We start from the raw sequence: 25,439 nt of genomic DNA on the forward strand, positions 1-25,439 counted from the left end.
TTGCTTCACTGGTTCCAGGTCAGTCACACATTAGATAACAGAGGTGACCCACGACAGCTAGTGGCGTTACACACACTCCTTCTATTCCACTGAGCAACCAGAACAGCAACGCCCCACAGAGACAAACAACAGCCCTGTTATGTATGTACAGACACACTCATACATGAGCACACACACAAATAGCGCAATGCACAAAGCCAGCACTACATTGATTTCACACCCAATGAGTGTGTGTGTGCGTGTTTATGCATTGGGATGTTATGTTGTAGACATGACACTGTCGTTGGAGACCGGATTGATATGTCATGAGTCTAATTATAAGGAGACCACTGCATCCACTCAACCACTGAAGAAGATGAACACACATACACACATACACACACACTTTTGTTCGGAGGGCATTGGCTAAAAAGCCGGGGGAGTGGCTGCAAAATCAACAGACATGGTGGAGACTGGTGGTAGGATAGAGGGAGGGAGAAAAAGAGATGGAAGGAGGGGGTAGGGCAGTGGGCAGTGGAGCGATGGTACAAGTTCAGATGGTAGTGGCTTCTGCAGAGAGATGGTAGTGTGGTGGTGATGGACTTTGGTGGTGGTGATGGACAGAGAGAGTGTCTGAGTGGGACAGAGAGATGGTAGTGTGGTGGTGATGGACAGAGAGATGGTAGTGTGGTGGTGATGGACAGAGAGATGGTAGTGTGGTGGTGAGACAGAGAGATGGTAGTGTGGTGGTGATGGACAGAGAGATGGTAGTGTGGTGGTGATGGACAGAGAGATGGTAGTGTGGTGGTGATGGACAGAGAGATGGTAGTGTGGTGGTAGACAGAGAGATGGTAGTGTGGTGGTGGTGGTAGTGTGGTGGTGGTACAGAGAGATGGTATGTGTGGTGATGGACAGAGGTGGTGATGGACAGAGAGATGGTAGTGTGGTGATGGACAGAGAGATGGGTGGTGAGTGGTAGTGTGGTGGTATGGACAGAGAGATGGTAGTGTGGGTGACAGAGAGATGGAGTGTGGTGGTGGACAGAGAGATGGTAGTGTGGTGGTATGACAGAGAGATGGTAGTGTGGTGGTGGTGGTAGACAGAGAGATGTGTGGTGAGTGGTAGTGTGGTGGTAGACAGAGAGATGGTAGTGTGGTGGTGGTAGACAGAGAGATGGTAGTGTGGTGATGGACAGAGAGATGGTAGTGTGGTGGTGACAGAGATGGTAGTGTGGGTGATGGACAGAGAGATGGTAGTGTGGTGATGGTGATGACAGAGAGATGGTAGTGTGGTGGTAGACAGAGAGATGGTAGTGTGGTGGATAGACAGAGAGATGGTGTGTGGTGGTGAGACAGAGAGATGGTAGTGTGGTGGTGGTAGACAGAGAGATGGTAGTGTGTGTGGTGGTGACAGAGAGATGGACAGAGAGATGGTAGTGTGGTGGTGACAGAGAGATGGTAGTGTGGTGGTAGACAGAGAGATGGTAGTGTGGTGGTGATGGACAGAGAGATGGTAGTGGTGGTGGTGGTGATGGACAGAGAGATGGTAGTGTGGTGGTGATGGACAGAGAGATGGTAGTGTGGTGACAGAGAGATGGTGGACAGTGTGGTGGTAGACAGATGGTAGTGTGGTGGTAGACAGAGAGATGGTGTGGTGTGACAGAGAGATGGTGGTGGTGGTAGACAGAGAGATGGTAGTGTGGTGGTGGACAGAGAGATGGTAGTGTGGTGGTGAGACAGAGAGATGGTAGTGTGGTGGTAGACAGAGAGATGGTAGTGTGGTGTGTGGTGGACAGACAGAGAGATGGTAGTGTGGTGGTGGACAGAGAGATGGTAGTGTGGTGGTAGACAGAGAGATGGTAGTGTGGTGGTAGAGAGATGGTAGTGTGGTGGTATGGTAGTGTGGTGGTAGACAGAGAGATGGTAGTGTGGTGGTAGACAGAGAGATGGTAGTGTGGTGGTAGACAGAGAGATGGTAGTGTGGTGGTAGACAGAGAGATGGTAGTGTGGTGGTGAGACAGAGAGATGGTAGTGTGGTGACAGAGAGATGGTAGTGTGGTGGTGGTAGACAGAGAGATGGTAGTGTGGTGGTGGACAGAGAGATGGTAGTGTGGTGGTAGACAGAGAGATGGTAGTGTGGTGGTAGACAGAGAGATGGTAGTGGTGGTAGTGTGGTGGTAGACAGAGAGATGGTAGTGTGGTGGTGAGACAGAGAGATGGTAGTGTGGTGGTAGACAGAGAGATGGTAGTGTGGTGGTAGACAGAGAGATGGTAGTGTGGTGGTAGACAGAGAGATGGTAGTGTGGTGATGGACAGAGAGATGGTAGTGTGGTGGTAGACAGAGAGATGGTAGTGTGGTGGTAGACAGAGAGATGGTAGTGTGGTGGTATGGAGATGGTAGTGTGGTGGTGATGGACAGAGAGATGGTAGTGTGGTGGTGATGGACAGAGAGATGGTAGTGTGGTGGTAGACAGAGAGATGGTAGTGTGGTGGTGGTAGACAGAGAGATGGTAGTGTGGTGGTGGTAGACAGAGAGATGGTAGTGTGGGTAGACAGAGAGATGGTAGACAGAGAGATGGTAGTGTGGTGATGGACAGGGAGATGGTAGTGTGGTGGTGGTAGACAGAGAGATGGGTGGTAGACAGAGAGATGGTGGTGGTGGTAGACAGAGAGATGGTAGTGTGGTGGTAGACAGAGAGATGGTAGTGTGGTGGTAGACAGAGAGATGGTGGTGGTAGACAGAGAGTGGTAGGTGGTGGTGGTAGACAGAGAGATGGTAGTGTGGTGGTAGACAGAGAGATGGTAGTGTGGTGGTAGACAGAGAGATGGTAGTGTGGTGGTAGACAGAGAGATGGTAGTGTGGTGGTAGACAGAGAGATGGTAGTGTGGTGGTAGACAGAGAGATGGTAGTGTGGTGGAGAGATGGTAGTGTGGTGGTAGACAGAGAGATGGTAGTGTGGTGGTGATGGACAGAGAGATGGTAGTGTGGTGGTAGTGTGGTGGTGGACAGAGAGATGGTAGTGTGGTGGTAGACAGAGAGATGGTAGTGTGGTGGTATGGTACAGAGAGATGATGTGGTGATGGACAGTGGTGGTGAGAGATGGTAGTGTGGTGGTGACAGAGAGATGGTAGTGTGGTGGTAGACAGAGAGATGGTAGACAGAGAGATGGTAGTGTGGTGACAGAGAGATGGACAGGGAGATGGTGGTGGTGTGGTGGTAGACAGAGAGATGGTAGTGTGGTGGTAGACAGAGAGATGGTAGTGTGGTGGTAGACAGAGAGATGGTAGTGTGGTGGTAGACAGAGAGATGGTAGTGTGGTGGTGGTAGACAGAGAGATGGTAGTGTGGTGGTGGTAGACAGAGAGATGGTGGTAGACAGAGAGATGGTGGTGGTGGACAGGGAGATGGTAGTGTGGTGGTGGTAGACAGAGAGATGGTAGTGTGGTGGTAGACAGAGAGATGGTACAGTGTGGTGGTGGTAGACAGAGAGATGGTAGTGTGGTGGTGGTGGTAGACAGAGAGATGGTAGTGTGGTGGTAGACAGAGATGATGGTAGTGTGGTGGTAGACAGAGAGATGGTAGTGTAGTGGTAGTGGTGGTGGTAGACAGAGAGATGGTAGTGTGGTGGTAGACAGAGATGGTAGTGTGGTGGTATGGTAGTGTGGTGGTAGACAGAGAGATGGTAGTGTGGTGGTAGAGAGATGGTAGTGTGGTGGTGGACAGGGAGATGGTAGACAGAGAGATGGTAGTGTGGTGGTAGACAGAGAGATGGTAGTGTGGTGGTAGACAGAGAGATGGTAGTGTGGTGGTGGACAGGGAGATGGTAGACAGAGAGATGGTAGTGTGTGTGAGGGGGTAAAGGCCGGGAGACAGAGATGGTAGTGTGTGGTAGTGTGGTATTATACAGAGAGATGGTAGTGTGGTGGTAGACAGAGAGATGGTAGTGTGGTGATGGACGTGTCAGGGATGGTAGCATTACACACAAGTACACACAGAGAGATGGTAGTGTGGTGGTAGACATGGTAGTGTGGTGGTAGATGCAGGGAGATGGTAGTGTGGTGGTAGACAGAGAGATGGTAGTGTGGTGGTAGACAGAGAGATGGTAGTGTGGTGGTAGACAGAGAGATGGTAGTGTGGTGGTAGACACACAGAGAGATGGTAGTGTGGTGATGGACAGGGAGATGGTACAAACAGAGAGATGGTAGTGTGGTGGTAGACAGAGAGATGGTAGTGTGGTGGTAACAGAGAGATGGTACAGAGAGATGGTAGTGTGGTGATGGACACAGAGAGATGGTAGTGTGGTGGTAGACAGAGAGATGTGTCACTGTACATCAGAGAGATGTAGCTCTCTGTGGTGGTGGTAGACGCAGGATCAGAGAGATGGTAGTGTGGTGGTGGACAGACAATGAGAGCCAGACAGGAACCAGGGTGGTATAATGAAAGAGGACAGGGCACTTCATTCACACAAGTACACACACATCAAACACACGCACTCACAAACGCAATACACGCATCACACACCAGACAATGAGAGCCAGACAGGAACCAGGGTATAATGAAAGAGGACAGGGCACTTCATTCACACACACACTCAAACACACGCACTCACACGCACACGCACACACACACACACACACACACACACACACACACACACACACACACACACACACACACACACACACACACACACACACACACACACACACACGTCCCTAAGTGGAGACAGGGTCCAGGGTAATTTGCTGTAGTTGAGCGGAGTGGCACTAAAAGCCTGCTGGGTAATTGAGAGGCTAGGGTACAGAGTGAAGCGCCCTGCCCTGTGTGTCTGTTGGGGGGATACCCAAGGCCCAGTCTCCACTTAGATTCAAGCACGGCTCAAGCGGGTGGTTTTGCGACCAAGGAGCAGGCAGCGGTGACTTGTGAAAACACTAATAAGCTATTTCGAATGCTGCGGCCATTAAGCTAAAACCACTCATAGCTACTCACAAGAATCAGAAAAGAGAGGAGCTGGACCTAAAAAGGCCTCTCTTAGATCATAGGAGTGCTCTGGCCATGTTTGGAGTGTTAGCCTTTATTAAATGGCATTAATCATAGAGCTAGTTAGCAGGTAAATGCTAACAAATGACTTGTAATAGCAGTTAAATGCTACAGCAGGGCTAGGGTAATGAACAGCGCTAATGATGCTAAAACAGAGAGCACTGGGGGAAGAGAGCTGTACTGATGGAACCTCTGGAGGTCCCTGTGAACCAAACACCAGGCGTGAAGAGACTGCTGTTCATGTCCCTATATGGTAGAAACAGACCTAGAGAGTTATTGCGAAACCATGTGTGTGTGTTCATGCGTTTTCTCTGTGTGTGTGCGTGTGTATTCATGTGTGTGCGTGTGTGTGTGTGTGTGTGTGTGTGTGTGTGTGTGTGTGTGTGTGTGTGTGTGTGTGTGTGCGCGTGTGCATTCATGTTTGTGTGTGTGTGTGAGTACGTGCCTTTCTGTCTGTGTGTGTGTGTGCTTTTCTCCCTATGTGCACGTGAGTGTTTCTACCCTGTGTGTGTGTGTCATAAGAGGTCTGTTAATTAACTAGCAGTGCTGGCGCGGTGCGGATCAAAGGGGGTCTGTGGCCAGCGGCCCCCGCTGAGAGAGAGATGAAATGCAGCTCCCACTTTAAACACTTCCTGTCATTAGGACAGGCCCCTCTCTCCTCTCTCCTCGCTGCCAGGCCCAGCTAGGCCTCTTCTCTCTGTTCCTCTGTCCTCTCTTCTCTTCTCTTCCCCCAAACAATCAACACAATGACAGCCCCAAAGCCCCCTCTAACAAAGAACCAGCTATTTACCACACACAGCACGTCACAGACTACACACACAGCTACTGAGGGAGAGTGAGGAGAGTGTGTGTGCATGTGTGTGTATGTGTGTGCATGTGTGTGTATGTGTTTGGAGGACAGAGGTTCACTGTGTGAACGCTTTGCTAGCGCCTCCACCTGGGCTACATTACAGAGTGGATGCTCTGTGTCTTTAGGGTCTCCAACACACACCCATACACACACACTTGACTGACGGCCTGTGCTTAGGGCCCTTCCAGCTCAGTCTGACCGAGCTGGAAGGGCTAAGAGAGAGGATCAAAGAAGACATTACCATCCTCTTTTCCTCCTCTCCTCATTCCTCTCTCTTCTACTTCTCTCTCTTTTCCCTCTCATCCATCTATCTTCTCCCTCTCTCACATCCCTCTCTCTCTCATCCCTTTCTCTTGTCCCTATCTTATCCATCTCTCGTCCCTCTCTCATCCATCTCTCTTCTCCTCTCTCATCCATAGCTCTTCTCCCTCCCTCATTCCTCTCTCTTCTCCCTCTCTCTTTTCCCTCACATCCATCTCTCTTCTCCCTCTTTCTTTTTCCTCTCATACATCTCTCTTCTACTTCTCTCTCTTTTCCCTCTCATCCATCTCTCTTCTCCCTCTCTCTTTTCCCTCTCATCCATCTATCTTCTCCCTCTCTCACATCCCTCTCTCTCTCATCCCTTTCTCTTGTCCCTATCTTATCCATCTCTCGACCCTCTCTCATCCATCTCTCATCCATCTCTCTTCTCCTCTCTCATCCATAGCTCTTCTCCCTCCCTCATCCCTCTCTTTCCTCCCTCTCTCTCATCCATCCCTCTTCTCCCTCTTTCTTATCTCTCTCTCTCATCCCTCTCTCTTCTCCCTCTCTCTCATCCCTCTCTCTCATCCCTCTCTCTCATCCCTCTCTCTCATCCCTCTCTCTTCTCCCTCTCTCTTCTCCCTCTTTCTTCTCCCTCTCTCTCATCCCTCTCTCTCATCCCTCTCTCTTCTCCCTCTCTCTTCTCCTTCTCTCTCATCCCTCTCTCTCATCCCTCTCTCTCATCCCTCTCTCTTCTCCCTCTCTCTCATCCCTCTCTCTTCTCCCTCTCTCTTCTCCCTCTCTCGCATCCCTCTCTCGCATCCCTCTCTCTTCTCCCTCTCTCTTCTCCCTCTCTCTCATCCCTCTCTCTTCTCCCTCTCTCTTCTCCCTCTCTCCAACCCTCAGTACTAATAACACCAGAGTGGGTCTTTCCTTGTGCTTGTTACACAGTGACAATAAGACGTGCCCTGAGCCAGAGCTGGAAATAAATTATTTACCAACTCTCTCTTGTTCTCCTTCCTCTGTTTTCTCATTGAACTCTTGTTCTGGTATTTTACACACGCTGTTCCACGCTGTTAGATGTTAAACACCCTGAAACATTCTGTTCCATGCCTGTCTGTGCTCATAAGTCACACACATTCTTGCGCAAACAGACACAAACGCATGTGCACACCCCCCCTCCCCCCCCCCCCCACACACACACACTAGATCACTCAAGCACGCAAACATTCCCTGCCACACTCACACACTCCTCATGTCATACACGGCAGCTACAGGCCTCTGAGGTCCCTTTCTGCTTGGGTGAACACGTGAAGGGTGAAAGAGGGCGTTAAAAACAAAAGGAGAGAAGACAATCATCAGCACAGCTCCTGACAAGCTTATGAGTGCGAATTAATTTGATTAGAAAGAGACAATTAAATCCATGATCTGACTTCATATCATCCCTCCCTCTCCCTGTCTGCATCTCTCCGGCGTTGGCAGTTGGCACTGGCTGGCAGTGTCTTCCCCAGCGAGCTGCCACAACTTGACAAGAGCCCGTCCTAGAGCACTGACGTGTTGGCATCGACCTCAACTACAAGAGCTCAATAATGATCACAGCTAGATATATACTGATATATTCCTTTGCTCAGCGCCTCTCGGTTCTCTCTCTCTCTCTCTCTCTCTCTCTCTCTCTCTTCTCTCTCTCTCTCTCTCTCGTTCCTACTCGTTCCCTCCAACCCGTCTTTTCACTCTGCATAAGTCTCCTCTTTCCCTTTCCCACATATATTCCTGTCCTCCGTCTGTTCTTCCCTTTTCTTTCTCCTTCCCTTCGCCCCACCCCTGTTCTTCCCTTTTCTTTCTCCTTCCCTTCGCCCCACCCCTGTTCTTCCCTTTTCTTTCTCCTTCCCTTCGCCCCACCCCTGTTCTTCCCTTTTCTTTCTCCTTCCCTTCGCCCCACCCCTGTTCTTCCCTTTTCTTTCTCCTCCCCCTCACCCCTGTTCTTCCCTTTTCTTTCTCCTTCCCTTCGCCCCACCCCTGTTCTTCCCTTTTCTTTCTCCTTCCCTTCGCCCCACCCCTGTTCTTCCCTTTTCTTTCTCCTTCCCTTCGCCCCACCCCTGCCTCAATCCCCTGTTCTCAATAGGTGAGCATGTCTGTCTTTGAGATTATGGTAAGGATAATAATGATGGTAATGGTAATAATGATGGTAATGATAATAATGATGGTAATGGTAATAATGAGAAGAATGATTATAATGATGGTAATGATAATAATGATGGTAATGGTAATAATGATGGTAATGGTAATAACGATGGTAATGGTGATAACAGTAGGTGTGTGCCTCAGCTATTATATCCAGCTCCCCTTACCTTCCTCTACTTTGTCCAGTGTGTATCAACACACATGTACAGTATCAACAGACACACATGTACACCGTGCATCATGCACATCCACACATAAAGCATAAAGCCTCTTGACTTAGAAGTGTCTAAAGCTTTTACTGTGCTTAAATACTTTCAGTCCTCTAAGACACTCATATGTTTCTCTCTCTCTCTCTCTCTCTCTTTCACACTCTCTCACGCTCTCATCCCTCATTCCAAATCAATGCTCACAGAAATGACTTGTTCTAACACAAAGCACCCTGGGTCCTTGATGTGTCTGTGTGAACCCAAGACAATACATCCCTATGTGTCTCTACAGGGCCCTGAAAGAGGGTTCATTACTGGAGAAAGACTCATATATTTCCTCCAGGACATAAAAGAGCATTGATACTTCTCTGTTCTGTTCTCACCCTACACAAAACGTGTTAGACTTCACTAAAGATGTCAGATTGTCACAAGAAGTGGAAGATCATCACAATACGAGAGGGAATGAGAAAAGGGCGAGAAAGAAGAGACTGATAGAGGAGGGTAAACGTGAAAGAGAAAAATATTGGATAAATCGATAACTCCATAGATAGATAAATATCTGTAGCTCAGTTTAGTTTATTTTTGAAGTTCAACAGCCTTGGGACTTGGGGAGGGAAGGAAGCTGTTGATGAGTGCTTAAACACACACACACACACACACACAGTTTGAAAGGCCCTTCCCTGAGTCCTTGGGCTCATAATGGTTGTACAATCAAACTATTATCAGCCCAGGAGGGGAGTGTTCAGCTGCCCCTCCATACCCCTTTACCACTGCACACAACGTTACAATACACCACGCTCCTTTCAATAGCCGCTTTGCACATCTTCCATCATCCACCCAGCACTGAACTCATTTGGATGATTTGACTGAGGATAATCGACGCCTTGGAACAGAGGCAAAGACCACACACACAACCGCGCAAACTCACACGCTCTGTTTCACAGAGACCATGGAAGATATTGTTCAGGTGTAGACATAGGCTGAATCCTAAATGGCACCCTATACCCTTTAACGCGCTACCTGTGATAAGGACCCAAAAAGGGGTCTGTTCAAAAGTAGTGCACTAAATCGGGAATGGAGTGCCATTTTGGGACGCAGTAGGCTGCCATTTGGGACTCAGACATTGACTCATATGTCCAAACTCAGAGAGGCTGTTCACTATCAAATATGATTGGAATCCTTTTCACAAGACAAAATGGAGAAAGGTATATCTTGGTTAGTTCTTTCTATCGGTGCTGGACAATAAAAGAGCCAATTGGTGGTGACCTTCAGAAAGATGCATGCCCTATCCTTTACACATACTCTCTTTATCGAACGAGCACAGGAAACATGTACAGGTAACCCTCTTTAATTAACTGCCAAATACAAGCAGAGGAGGAGGGATGTGAAATGGAGGCCAGAATGGGCCCGGGAAGAGAGGAACTAGGAAAGTGATAAAAGCAATATAATCTAGGCTTATTCAACACAAAACGTTCGAAGATTTGACACATTTCACAGACACCCATAGGCCATAGGCCATTTTCAAAAATCTCCCTTCAACATGTTTTGATGCACACTGACAAGAACAAGTGAGATTTGGGGGATATAACAAAACATACTTCAGAAGGAATTCAAGTCCATGTAATGAAAAAGTCCCACATTTGTACAAGACAAGATGATCTTGTTCAACCGGCTTATAAGTCTTGTCACATTATCTAGCTACAGTTCTTGATTTGTTTTGAACTAGAACAAGAGATTCCGTCCTTGCATCTTAAACTCTTGTCTGAGTGGGAGGGAGAAAACTCTCAGATCTTAGACCAAACTAGTCAGGATTGAAACCCCCGTGACCTGAACAGAATCATAGCCTTCATCCCAAAATACACCTTATTCCCTTCATAGTGCACTACTTTTGACCAGGCCCCATAGGGCTCTAGTTAAAAGTAGTGCACTATATCAGGAATAGGGTGCCATTTGGCACAGAGTCAGACAGTGTATTAGAAGTGTAGTGAAGATTACACGGTACTTATGGGCCCGGCAGAGCTACAACGGAACAGAGAGAACTACAAGTGAAGGTCTTACGCTGGTAAAGTGGAAATGCTTCAATCTTACCTCTTCACAACCCATCTATTACTGAGCTGTGTTTTGCTGTGTGTTGGATTTTCCTCCTCGTGACTCTTTACAGAAACTATCATCGCTCAGATCCTTCACATTCACGTGGGTTCAGTTTATAGGCGGTAAGACTTTGCGGCACGCCAGGCAAAAAGTAAAAATCGACACATCTTCGTAAATAAATCCTTTCCTTTGAGCCAAAGCCATTTTTAAAAGCGTAACAAGGTAGCAGTCAAGTTTGTCGCTTTACAAACATGTCATTGGAAAGACATTTATGGTTCTGCACCGATTTGTTCTTCTTTAATGCGTGTCCAGATGTATTTGATAAGTCAATTCAAAGTGCACAAGGTGTACCAGATTTAGAAACGCAACGCAGCTCTTCATTTTGACAAAGAATACTTCCGTTGTTGAACTTGGCTGCGGTTCTTTCTGCAGTAGATTCTATCATGGAGTTGTCCGTCTGTAAGGGTTCTTATCTGAATCCAGCAATGGGTCTCCTCTGTTTCTGACTGGATCAAGGGAACACCTGTTGGAATGTTCCAGACCCGCTGGAACACCTGAGCCCGGTATGATAAGAGAAGAGGTAAAACACACGTGGACACACACACAAGCACAGGCACACACACCTATTTGTGACCAACCAGATGGAGAGAGGGATATTTTTTAAAGAGACATTCTAGAAAGAAAATCAAAATGTCTGATCTTTGTACTGATAGCAGAGGAACAACTAACATGTGCTTAGAGGGAGGTTCACCAATATAATTACCATCCATTTTCAATGCATCTGCCTCATGGTACAGTGCTGTGAAATAATATTTTGCCCCCTTTCTAATTTTCTCTACTTTTGCATATTTTTTATACTGAATTTTATCAAATCTTCAACCAAAACCTAATAATTAAATAAAGGGAACCTGAGTGAACAAATAATAATAATAAAAAACAATCACATACTTATTTAATTTATTTCAAAAACAAAGTTATGCGACATCCAATGCCGCTACGTGAAAAAGTCATTTCCCCCTTACACTCAAAAACTGGTTGAAAAACAACATGTGTGACTCCAACCAAACGCTTCCTGTAGTTGTTGATTAGTCTCTCACATCGCTGTGGAGGAATTTTGTCCCACATTTACGTGTAGAACTGCTTTAACTCGGCCACATTTATGGGTTTTCAAGTCCTGCCACAACATCTCAATTGGGATTAGGTCTAGGCTTTGACTAGGCCATTCCAAAACTTCAAATTTGTTGCTTTTTAGCCATTTTCATGTAGACTTGATTGTGTGTTTTGGATCATTGTCTTGCTGCATGACCCAGCTGCGCTTCAGCTTCAGCTCACAGACAGATGGCCTGACTTTCTCCTGTAGAATTCTCTGATACAGAGCAGAATTCATGGTTCCTTCTATTAAGGCAAGTTGTCTAGGTCCTGAGGCAGTAAAGCATCCGCAAACCATCACACTACCACCACCATGCTTGACCGTTGATGTAAGGTTCTTACTGTGGAATGCAGTGTGTGGTTTTCACCAGGCATACTGGGACCCAAGTCACTAAAGGTGGCACAACCAGGTACTGAGTGTAAGGGGGGCAATTATATTTGTTGTTGTTGTTGTATTTATTCGTTTTTGTTTTAATCACTTTCTCTATTTCAACCTACTCTTGTTCCCACTCTCCCATGTTTCCTCCACCCCTCCATCCCTATAAGCCATGTGGTCCAGCAGTGCTAACAGACTCGGAGGTTATTGGTGTCAGAAGCTCCTCGTCTCACTTACGAGGTGACGCCATGGCAGTTCTCGAGGCCACATGCAGGTGTGAGTGTCTGATGCACTCAAATACACTGTGAGGGGAAAGGAGGAAGGAAGGACGGTGGGAGGAGAGAAAAAGAGGACAGGAGTCTGTTCACTGTTATCCTCCTACAGAGACCCTAATTTAGCTGTCAGAAATCTGCGGATGCCTCCTGCACTCTAACCCCTTCCAGCAGACAACACACGAACACAAAGGCCATCAAAAACAATCACACTGCATTAAACCTCCACTAGACTTCAGCAACAAAGTGTAGTAATACTATTGTCAAGACAGAATTTATCATGAACTGCTGTGATGGAATTGTGCGTGCTCTGGTCAACATTAGTGAACAATTATTCCTTCATTATTTATCCAGGAAGTCACATTGAGGTCAGAAGACCTTTTCAACAATGGAGACCTGGCCGAGGAGAATGGAGACTAGGGGTGTCAGTTGAGACACAGCCTGTCTGTTTCTCTTCCATTCTCGTCCACGGCACAGACGTTGAGCAGACATTGCACAGCCGTTGCGTGGACGTTGCAGTCTCGGGTCTCTCGAGCGCTGTTGTTAAACAGCGTGATCGCAGGAGGCCTGTTCCCTCTCTCTCGCGCTCTTGCAAATCTCTTCTTTCTCTCTCACTCTCTCTCTCTCTCTCCCCACCTCTCTCAACCTCGTTCTCTCCCCATCTTTCTCTCTCTCCTCGCCTCTCTCGCTCTCCATCTCTCTCTGTTTATTAATGAGGTAGTTTTCACACAGGGTTGGCTCTGAGCTGACCTAAAGACTCTTTTAACCATCACAACACTCTCTTCCTCAAATCAACTCCATTTTATTTGCTTCGTAAACAACAGGTGTAGACTAACAGTGAAATGCTTACTTACAAGTCCTTTTCCAACTATGCAGAATTAAAGACAAAGATTTAAAAATGAAACAGGAGTAATAGATACATGCAAATCAAATCGTATATGTCACATACACATGCTTAGCAGATGTTAATGCGAGTGTAGTGCAGTAATATCTAACAATTCCCAACAACTACCTCCTAAACACAAATCTAGCAAGTAATCTAACAATTCCCCAACAACTACCTACTGAACACAAATCTAACAAGTAATCTAACAACTCTCCAACAACTACCTACTTAACAAAATTCTAACAAGTAATCTAACAATTCCCCAACAACTACCTAATACACACAAATCTAACAAGTAATCTAACAATTCCCCAACAACTACCTAATACACACAAATCTAACAAGTAATCTAACAATTCCCCAACAACTACCTAATACACACAAATCTAACAAGTAATCTAACAATTCCCCAACAACTACCTAATACACACAAATCTAAAGGGGTGATGGAAAATATGTACATATAAATATATGGATGAGCGATGGCCGAGAGGTATAGGCAAGGTGCAGTAGATGATATGAAATACAGTATATACTGTACATATGATATGAGTAAAGTAAGATATGTAAACATTATTAAAGTGGCATTATTTTGTCATGTCTTGTTATGTCTGTTCCTGTCCTTTCTCTTCACTCTGTCTCTCTCTGCTGGTATTTTTAGGTTACCTTCTCTGTCTCTCATTCTTCAGCTGTTCTACATCTCCCCTAACTAGCTCATTCACTCTTTCACACCTGTTCTCTCTTCCCCCTCTGATTAGGTCTCTATTTCTCTCTCTGTTCCTGCTACTTTCAGGGTCTGATTCTTGTTTGTGTTTTTGATGTCATAGAAGCAAGCTGTCGTCTCGTTGTGCTTCCACCTTGTCCTATCCTGTTGAGTCTGCCTGTGCAGGTGCATCCTGCACTATACTACGTTCTTTTTGTTCCATTGTCAACGTTGGAAGAGGATTTATGCCATTCCTGTTTTTCATTAAAGAACTCTGTTTTCTGTTAAAACCGCTTTTGGGTCTTCACTCAAGTACATAACATATTTAAAGTGGCATTGTTTAAAGTGACTAGTGATCCATTTATTAAAGTGTCCAGTGATTGGGTCTCAGTGTAGGCAGCAGCCTCTCTGAGTTAGTGATGGCTATTTAACAGTCTGTTGACCTTGAGATAGAAGCTGTTTTTCAGTCTCTCGGTCCCAGCTTTGATGCACCTGTACTGACTTCGCCTTCTGGATGATAGCGGGGTGAACAGGCAGTGGCTCGGGTGGATGTTGCCCCTGATGATCTTTACGGCCTTCCTGTGACCACGGGCAATGTAGGTGTCATAGAGGGCAGGTAGTTTGCCCCCGATGATGCGTTGTGTAGACCGCAGCACCCTCTGGAGAGCCTTACAGTTGAGGGCGGTGCAGTTGCCGTACCAGACGGTGATACAGACCGACAGGATGCTCTCGACTGTGCATCTGTAGAAGTTAGTCAGAGTTTTGGGTGACAAGCCAAATTTCTTCAGCCTCCTGAGGTTGAACAGAAGACGCTCCATCTGCCCCTTCTTCACTACACTGTTTGTGTCAGCTGTGGGATTAGGCCTCCATTTCAGTTTGTCTGTGATGTGTACACCTAGGAACTTAAAACTTTTCACCTTCTCCACTGCTGTCCTTATATCCAATAGTTCTTCCCGATGTGGATAGGGTGCGCTTTCTGCTGTTTCAATGAAGTCCACGATCATCTCCTTTGTTTTGTTTCCTAAGTGAGAGGTTGTTTTCCTGACACCATCACTGTCGGCGCCATCATGTCCCTGTAGATTGTCAATAACGTGTCAAAATTGGTTATCAAGCCCACTACTGGCTATGTGGCATCTGCAAACTTGATGAACAGGTGAACAGAATAACTTGAGTTATATGTATGTTGTTAAAATAACCATGGTTATTAATCAAAATAACATGGCTTCCTCGTCACAGAACATGTTTATCTCTGTCGGCGTTAATCTTTGTCTCTCTGGAAATAAACCCTGGCTATATACGTCTACCTTGTTGTCGAGAGACTCAACATTGGCATGGTATACTCGGGAGTCGGTGGGCGGTGTGCTATATACAGGGAGCCAAAATAACAGAAGACCGCTCCGTCTGCCCCTTCTGTGTCACCGTTGTTTTCGGTCAGCTGCTGGGATTAGGTCCATTGTCCTGGGTGGTGGTCCAAAGAGAGGATCTGATTTGGGAAAGTTGTATTCTTGATCGTAATGTTGGTAAGTTGATGTTGCTCTTATATCCAATAGTTCTTCCCGGCTGTATGTAATAACACTTAAGAATTCCTGGGGTAACAATGTAAGAAATAATACATGAAAAAAAATACTGCATAGTTTCCTAAAATAACATCTCTATCGGCGTCAAAATAACATGGCTATGTCACAGTGAAAAATAACATGGCTATATACAGGGAGTCAAAATAACATGTGTCAAAATAACATGGCTATATACAGGGAGTCAAAATAACATGGCTAAATAAAATAACATGGCTATACACAGGGAGTCAAAATAACATGGCTATATACAGGGTCAGTCAAAATAACATGGCTATATACAGGGAGTCAAAATAACATGGCTCAAAAAATAACATGGCTATATACAGGGAGTCAAAATAACATGGCTATATACAGGGAGTCAAAATAACATGGCTATATACAGGGAGTCAAAATAACATGGCTATACACAGGGAGTCAAAATAACATAGCTATATACAGGGAGTCAAAATAACCTGGCTATACACAGGTAGTCAAAATAACATGGCTATATACAGGGAGTCAAAATAACATGGCTATACACAGGTAGTCAAAATAACATGGCTATACACAGGTAGTTGAAATAACATGGCTATACACAGGGAGTAAAAATACAATGGCTATATTAAGGGAATACCAGTACCGTGTCGATGTGCATGGGGTACAAGGTAATTGAGGTAGCTATGTTTATATAGGTACGGGTAAAGTGACTTACAGGACTGATAATGGACAGTCCCAGCAGCATATGTGGTGAGAGTACGCATAAGCTCTAATATGTCTATGGGTGTTTTGAATTAAACATCACCCTAAAAGCGCTGTCCATTTCATTGTGTTTCATTGTGTTTTTTTCATTGTGTGCTTTGAAACAACATCCAAAACAAACGTGTTTTTCCACTCAGTTTTAACCTGTTGTTGAACCTCTTTCTTCAAATTGATCAATCACAGTGAGGTGAGTTTTAAAAGCACATACTGTTTTGATGATACGTTTTTGATGTAATTTTCGATTTCATTTGCATTGATTTCAGAGTGGTTAGAGGGACAATAGTACCAGGCCATTAGGACCTGATAGAGGGACAATAGAGCCTTGAGTACCAGGCCATTAGGACCTGATGGAGGGACAATAGAGCCCTGAGTACCAGGCCATTACGATCTGATGGAGGGAAATAGAGCCCTGAGTACCAGGCCATTAGGACCTGATGGAGGGACAATAGAGCCCTGAGTACTAGGCCATTAGGACCTGATGGAGGGACAACAGAGCCCTGAGTACCAGGCCATTAGGACCTGATGGAGGGACAACAGAGCCCTGAGTACCAGGCCATTAGGACCTGATGGAGGGACAACAGGGCCCTGAGTACCAGGCCATTAGGACCTGATGGAGGGGCAACAGGGCCCTGAGTACCAGGCCATTACGACCTGATGGAGGGACAATAGAGCCCTGAGTACCAGGCCATTAGGACCTGATGGAGGGACAACATGGCCCTGAGTACCAGGCCATTACGACCTGATGGAGGGACAACAGAGCCCTGAGTACCAGGCCATTAGGACCTGATGGAGGGACAACATGGCCCTGAGTACCAGGCCATTACGACCTGATGGAGGGACAACAGAGCCCTGAGTACCAGCCCATTAGGACCTGATGGAGGGACAACAGAGCCCTGAGTACCAGGCCATTACGAGATGGAGGGACAACAGAGCCCTGAGTTTCCCATTAGGTCCTGATGGAGGGACAACAGAGCCCTCGTTCAGTGCGGTCCTAGTGCCAGCATCGGTTTATGGTGGTAAACGGGGAAAAAAACAGATGAAAGCTCTTGGTAAATTGTACAGTCTCCAGCTTATCATGAGGTATTCTACCGCAGGTGAGCAAAAACTCAAGACTTCCATAATTTCAGAGATTGCACGCACCAGCTATTATTATCAAAGAGACAAACGCCTCCTCCCTACGTCTTACCTGAGTCTGCCGTCCAGTCTTGACGAGGCATAGAAAAACCAGCGAGATGTACGTATATGTCTTCGTTCAGCCACTACACTGAGAAACATAGGATAATACTGTTTTTTAGGTCCCGTTGATAGGATAGTCTCGAACGGAGCTTCCAGTTTGTTCTCAAATGACTGCACGTTCACCAATAGAACAAAGGTCAATGGCAGTCTATGTGCTCTCCCACGTAGTCTTGTCAGGACCCTGGCTCGCCTGCCTCTTTCTCAACTCCCGGGATTTAGGGCCTGGTCTGCAGTAACCCGAGAGTCCAGAGCTGCCGACTCATTCGACTCAAGTATAATCTTCTGTCCTAACTGAGGATAGTGATCACTGTTCTGATGTCCAGAAGCTGTTTTCGGTCATGCGGAATATTGGAGGAGACATTATGTGCAAAATCAGCGTTTCAAACAAAATAGCAGAATTGTTCAGGAGCCCGTACGATGGCCTCTATCCACTTTGTCGCCACCTCGACGACCTACCAGTCCTGTCTTTCTCTCCATCACCTCACTTCCTTTCTTGTGCTCAATCGTGAACACACAATACCATTTTGCAACCATTGCCCCCCACTTGAACCAGTTTTTCTCGTAGTGTAATGATGGTAGTATTGAGCGGTAATACACATGCTTATTCTACTCTGTGTCAGTCACATGCAATATCCAATCTAGTGCTGACTGTTGCCCTAACACTGTACTTCATACATAGATGAAGAGGGAAGATGGCTTATTGTGACATGCTGCTCTCATCTACTCCTCATTCTCATGCTCACTTTCCCTAAGTGAGCTTGGATATCGCCATCAGAACTATACCTATCAGAACTCTTCCATCTCATCCATGCTCATACACACAGGCGAAAACAAATACACTGACACACATAAATACACTCTCTCCCTTCCTCACTCCAAAGGACACACACACCAGAAGAACACACACTCAAAAGAACAAACCACACACACACACGGCGAGCAAGCAGGGTGCTGGCCAGGTTTGTGCAGCCAGTCAGTCAGTGAGTCCTGGCTCCGGCCCTATTCCCTGGTCTCCGGCCCACTCCAGGGAGAAACCGGGAGAGGAGGAGCCAGGAGGCCCATCAAAGGTCCATCCACAGCGGACCTCATTACGGCTCAAACCACCGCAGTTGCTCTCACCGCTCTCTCTCTCGCTCCATCCTCCATCCCACCAACCAACCAGAGAACTGTAAGCGCTTTGCTTTCTTCCCCTTTCTCTCTCCCCTCTCTCTCCCCTAGACAGGCACGTCAGATGTAAACAAAGCCCTGCGCCAGCCTCTAATTAAATAGATGAGCTGTATTAACATAACCTGAAAGCCACGGCCAATTCTAAAACCCTAGACCCCCCTCTCTCCATTTTTTTGTTGTTATGATCCAACCAGCGAGCGCCAATTGTGGGCAGCATAATTACCATTAGGACCCAGAGCTTCAAGCTTTGATATGCTAATGATGCTTCAGCCCCAGCCCCTTGTCTCCCCCACCCTGCCCCCCCCTCACGACTCCCCCCTCACTCACTCTCCCCTCCTCTAAACCATCTAACACATGAATTTCAAACAGGCTTGTCAACACCTGAAAGCTGTCTCACTCATAATGCCGCAGACGGACGGACTAAGGGGGGGGGGCGTCACAGAGCTGGACTGATGTGATGTGAAAGAGAGGAAAAGGGGAAGAGGAGAAAGGAGGGGGAGGGGGTGTAGATGTAAGTGCCAAAATTACAGGTCATGGTACACAGAAAGAGAGAGGGGGGATGACAGAGAGACTGAGTGACAGAAAGAGAAATACCAAAAGAGAGGGGGTAGGAGAGAGAGAGAGAGAGAGAGAGAGAGAGAGAGAGAGAGAGAGAGAGTGGTAAACACGCGAGGCCAATCTGTCAGATACAGTAACCTTTGCTATTGTCATATGCTAGCTGCATGACTCGCGGCTCTGCTTTAATTATTAATTGCACTTGTCAACCGTCATTAATTCCTCTTTAGCGTCCCCGTCTCACTGTAATTGGACAGAGGGACCCCGCTGACTGCATTGTTTTGCTGACACTCTCTATCACTCTTTCCCCTACCTCATCCTCCCTCCCATTTCTTTCTCTCCCTCACTCCCTCGCTCTTTCCCTCTATCCAGGCCCTGGCCACAGGCCCTAGAACAGACCGCTCTCTCAGTCCCTCCAGTCCAGTCGCTCTCTCATCCACACTACACACACAGCCTGCATCCTCTCCTCTTCTCTCCAGTTCTCTGCTGACAAGCCAACCAGAACAAATACTACCGTGAGGGAACTGAGCCAATGAACGCTATAGTATCAACACTATGGAATATACAGTGTACTATTCAACTATACAAACAGAAAAAGGACACACTGACCACCTACGCCTACAAACACTGTAAGGGTACAACAAAAAATGGATGCATTATGGTCTGTTGTTAGTGTGGCTGCATGGCCATGTTTTTCTGTGTCCCTCCCTCCTGGAGGTCTGTGATGGTGGATGGTGGATCAGGGTCTGAGGCTGTCCTCTCTCCCCAGCTCAGTAGAGGAGCAGAGGGAGCCCTGGCGGATCAGAGGAGTCCAGATGGACCCTCACTGTCCCGCCCCACACACACACATTCACACACACACCCTCTCATGTCATATGTTATCCCATCTGCACTGTCACCAAGCTGCCTGTAACCCCCAGGCCTCACGGGGGACTGACACACACACACACACACACACACACACACACACACACACACACACACACACACACACACACACACACACACACACACACACACACACACACACACACACACACACACACACACACACACAGAGAGAGAGAGACAATGCCTGGGTGCTCTTTGTGTCTCTATGGAATTAGAGGTGATGATGACTGCAGCCGCTCCTCTCTGCTTGGGTGGAAACACCCCCGACCGAGCCAATGGAGCTGCTCTGGTTCAGACACACACTAAACAACCACACACTCGTTTGTGTCTGAATATGTAGGCCTATATTCAAGAGGTGAATACCATCGATATAATGTAACCATTCAATTGTGTTCACTGATCTAGGTCTCTATCTAACAGATAGTGAAAACCCAAATATGAGATGTCACATTCCATTTGGTTCTATGCAACATCCTCCCCCCTCCTCACTCACACACACAATTTGATTAAATTCCTTCTCGACATGGCACTCACACAATATGCCCTCACATTCCATCCCGGCAGAGACGTTTGTATCTGCATGTTGAGTTAATGGTTTTAGATTCCATTACAAATCACAGAGCGTTTAATCACACTGTGTGGTAAGGAGGTCCCAGCTCACCACACGGTACACTTAGATAGATGGAGAGAGAGAGAGAGAGGGAGAGAGATTGAGAGAGAGAGAGATATAGAGATAGAGAAATTTAGAGAGAGAGTGCGATTGAGAGGTATTGTGAGAGAGATATTTAGAGAGAGAGAGATATTGAGAGAGAGATTGAGGGAGAGATAGTGAGAGATATTGAGAGAGAAAGATTTAGAGAGAGAGAGAGAGCGATTGAGAGGTATTGAGAGAGATATATTTAGAGAGAGAGAGAGGGAGAGAGAGAGAGAGAGATATTGAGAGAGAGATTGAGAGATAGATAGTGAGAGATATTGAGAGAGAAAGAGATTTAGAGAGAGAGCGATTGAGAGGTATTGAGAGAGATATATTGAGAGAGAGAGAGAGGGAGAGAGAGATATTGAGAGAGAGATTGAGAGATAGATAGTGAGAGATATTGAGATTGAGAGATAGATAGTGAGAGATATTGAGAGAGAGAGAGAGAGATTGAGAGAGAGAGATATTGAGAGAGAGATTGAGAGAGAGATAGACAGATATTGAGAGAGAGAGAGAGAGAGAGAGAGAGATTGAGAAAGAGAAATAGAGAGATATTGAGAGAGAGATATTGATGGAGAGAGAGAGATTGAGAGAGAGACAGTGGGAGATATTGAGAGAGATATTGAGAGAGAGAGAGAGATTGAGAGAGATAGTGAGAGAGATATTGAGAGAGAGATAGTGAGAGAAACTGAGAGAGAGCGAGAGAGAGAGGGAGTGAGAGATAGAGAGAGCGCGGAAAGCGTGTCGAGGCAATTATCAAATCAAATCAAATTTTATTTATTTATAATTTTATTTATATATCACACAAGACTCTTGCTTCTCATTGGTTACATCGCCGGGAATTGGTTATTATATGAAAATGAACACATGTTGATGATGTTTTTACATGTTTATAAACACTACTAAGTATCCATTTTAGACCACATTATTACATGCTAATAGACACCCGTCTCTTAAGTGATAAGTTATGTATTTACCAGCTTATAGAGTATTAATGTTTCTCATGAGACACTATAATCACAGATAATTAGTCAACTAAAGAGAAGAGAGAATACTAGGAGGCAGTACATATAAGTACCTCCAGAGTATTCTATTAAACGATCGGTTGTATTCTAACAATTCTCCCACTGATGGTTGTGTTTTGTTGTTTAACGATCCTAATTGGATATCACCCAACCACGCAGAGAGGTGGATGATAATCAAACTACCTGTTCTCTGTTTTCCTCGTTCTCGCTCTGATATCAAGGAGAGAGAGCCTCAGAGGGATAATCTTTCCATTAACACACAGGAGGGGAGCTATACCGAATGAAGAATACAATACTCTGTACACTCACACACAGACACACACACACACACACACACAGAGGGAGGGAGGGATAGAGAGATTTTTCTCACCGAAGGAGAACAAACCAAAAACCAGGTAATGTTTATTTATGAACACTCTTGAAAGTGTTGCACGCCAGGCGGTGCTGGGTTATTGAACATCACTCTGAATGCTCTATTATATTTAGCTATAGAATGGAGCCGTATTGATGTTTAATTGATGTGCGGATTTATTTTATTTGACTTATTTATGATGGTTATGAGGGTTGGGTTGATCACACACTGACCCGGGCTTCAGGTTAAAAACTGGCCGTCAGCTGTTCTGAACGTGTGCTGGGAAATCCATTGATGTTGGATTTATTTGTTCTGTGTGTGTGTGTTCCTTATAGTCTCCTGTGTGTGTGTGTGTGTGTGTGTGTGTGTGTGTGTGTGTGTGTGTGTGTGTGTGTGTGTGTGTGTGTGTGTGTGTATGCTCGAGTGAGCGTGCATTGTATAAATAACCTGGTCTTCTGATTGATGGATGGGTCTCGTCCTCAACTTGGCCCTACAGGCTGGGTATTGCCTGTTTCAAACAGGGCTTTTCTGCCACTACATGATGTGCTATGCTAACTAACAGACTCTAGGTAGTTACACAGTGCACTGCCAATACACCACTTACAATTGGATTACACGTACCCTCAACATGGCTCTGGCCTCTGTCACTGGGCTTCCTGGGAAGACTCATACTGGGAATATAACGGACATATTGGGCATGCTGGGACACACACACACATAAGGGAATACAATCAACATATTGAGCGTGCTGGGGGACTATGAGGAACACACACACACACACAATACTATAAGGAAAACACACACATGCAGGAGACTATAAGGAACACGCACACACACACACACACACACACACACACACACACACACACACACACACACACACACACACACACACACACACACACACACACACACACACACACACACACACACACACACACACACACACACAGGAGACTATAAGGAACACACACATAAGGGACTATGAGGTATACCGCCAGGACAATCTGTCGCCCACTGAGAAGGTCTGGGTGACAGATGATGTGTTCCCACTGCAGCCTGTGGAGGGAGTGTGTGTGTGTGTGTGTGTGTGTGTGTGTGTGTGTGTGTGTGTGTGTGTGTGTGTGTGTGTGTGTGTGTGTGTGTGTGTGTGTGTGTGTGTGTGTGTGTGTGTGTGTGTGTGTGTGTGTGTGTGTGTGTGTGTGTGTGTGTGTGTGTGTGTGTGTGTGTGAGGCCACACACCAAACAGTGAGTGACATTAACCATAACAATCCTACTGTTATTATGCTGCAATTACAGTCCCATAATTATTCTACAGGTACTATTCCTCCACTGTTCAGTAAAAGCCCTGTCTTAGAGGTCAGTAGGCAGTCTGTACGTGTCCCAATTGGCACCCTATTCTCTACACAGTGCACTACATTCAAAGTGCACCATACAGGGAATAGAGTCCCATTTGGGAGGCAGCCCCTGGACAGGCCTGCAGTAGGTGGACGTGCGATGGGTAGCGTATCCCTCAGTGTGTTATTCCAGGGGCCATGAGCCCAGTTAAAAGGCTCTGTCCTACTCACTCTGTCTGCTGTATACAACTGCAGTACAATCACCTCCATTACTCTCCATGTATTTACACTGCTACCCTGGGCTAAACACACCCTTTGTTACCAGCCACTGAAGAACTGACGGCTGGTATACACAGAGATGGGGATGTGTGTGTTTGTGTGTGTGTGTGTGGTATATACAGGGTCCAGTGCAGGACAGTCATTCATCTCCTCAGCTTAAACACCCAAGAGCTCACAACCTCCATCAGCCACTCTATCTGTTTCTATCGTCAGCTGCTACACACACAGATATACATAGATGGAATCGTAACAAGTAGGGCGGGCAGTATTGCACGCGCACACACACACACACACACACACACACACACACACACACACACACACACACACACACACACACACACACACACACACACACACACACACACACACACACACACACACAGTTATACGTGGACATCAGGGCTTTAGGGAGTCAGGAAGAGGATGTTACATCTAGAAGTCAAGAGGGTCACTAGTTCTTAAACAACTTTACAGCCCAACTACTTCCTGCTCCACAGCACTGTTTCCTGCTGCTTCTGGACACATTCTAAATCAGAGACAGAGAGAGAGACAGAGACAGAGACAGAGACAGAGAGAGAGAGAGAGAGAGAGAGAGAGAGAGAGAGAGGGGGGGGAAGGAGAGAGAGAGAGACCGTAAGAGAGCAACAGAGAGAGACAGAGAAAGAGACAAAGAAAGAGAGAGAGAGAGAGAGAGAGAGAGGGAGACCGTAACAGACCTAGAATAAAACAGTCAGGGTAGCAGTGAAGAGGGAAACCCATAGCATAAAGGCTCAGGTGGTGTACATCATGCACACAACAACAAGAAACTAAAAAACTCAGTCAATTTCAATCCACTGACCTCTTAGCCTAGCCCAGTTACACTTCATTGTGTATTATTGTACAATATTTTGTGAAACTGCACCAACCACTCCATTCTAGGTCTCCATGTGTGGCTTTGTTTCCTGGACAGAGAGAGAAAGAGCAATGGGGACAGAGGGAAAGAGGGAGAGAAAGAGGTATAGAGGGAGAGGAGCTAACCAATATGTCAGACAATATCATGCCCTGTGAGGCGTAGCACTCTAGTGGATCTGACAGAAAAACTATCTGATTTGGGGACAGAGCTTTCCGGCTGGCCGCGTTGGCAGCTGAAGAGACAGCAGTGACACACCACGGTGTGTGTGTGTGTGTGTGTGTGTGTGTGTGTGTGTGTGTGTGTGTGTGTGTGTGTGTGTGTGTGTGTGTGTGTGTGTGTGTGTGTGTGTGTGTGTGTGTGTGTGTGTAGTCTGCTCTCTGAGGACCAGTGGTCAGGGCAGTTCTCTCAGCTGGCCCTCTATTGTTGTTCCTCTGACACACAAAGACCTCTCCATCTGGCCCAGGATGGACCCTATCCCCTATGTCCTGTCCCCATAGCCCCTTATGTACTGTCCCACTCCACTATCCCCATAGCCCCTGTGTGTCCCGACAGTACCTACTTAAGTTCTCTTCCCTCTTGTCTCGCTGTCTGCAGTTCACAGTCAACATCTCCCCTACTGTCCCTCAGCACTGTCCTCTTTGTCCTTCTGTCCATTCTTGAGCCCCATCCACATGTCCTGTCTTAATTGTCCTTATTGTCATCACAGTGTTCCTCCTCTATT

At 46.4% G+C, this 25,439-nt stretch overlaps 1 long non-coding RNA gene across 1 annotated transcript in view; it reads right to left on the bottom strand.

The window, feature by feature from the left end:
• The window catches only part of LOC135515956 (uncharacterized), a 90,520-nt gene that overhangs the window by 20,728 nt on the left and 44,353 nt on the right, over positions 1–25,439 (bottom strand). The window lies entirely within an intron of this gene.

Source organism: Oncorhynchus masou, chromosome 27 (assembly GCF_036934945.1).
Source record: "Oncorhynchus masou masou isolate Uvic2021 chromosome 27, UVic_Omas_1.1, whole genome shotgun sequence".
Taxonomy (NCBI): Eukaryota; Metazoa; Chordata; class Actinopteri; order Salmoniformes; family Salmonidae; genus Oncorhynchus; species Oncorhynchus masou.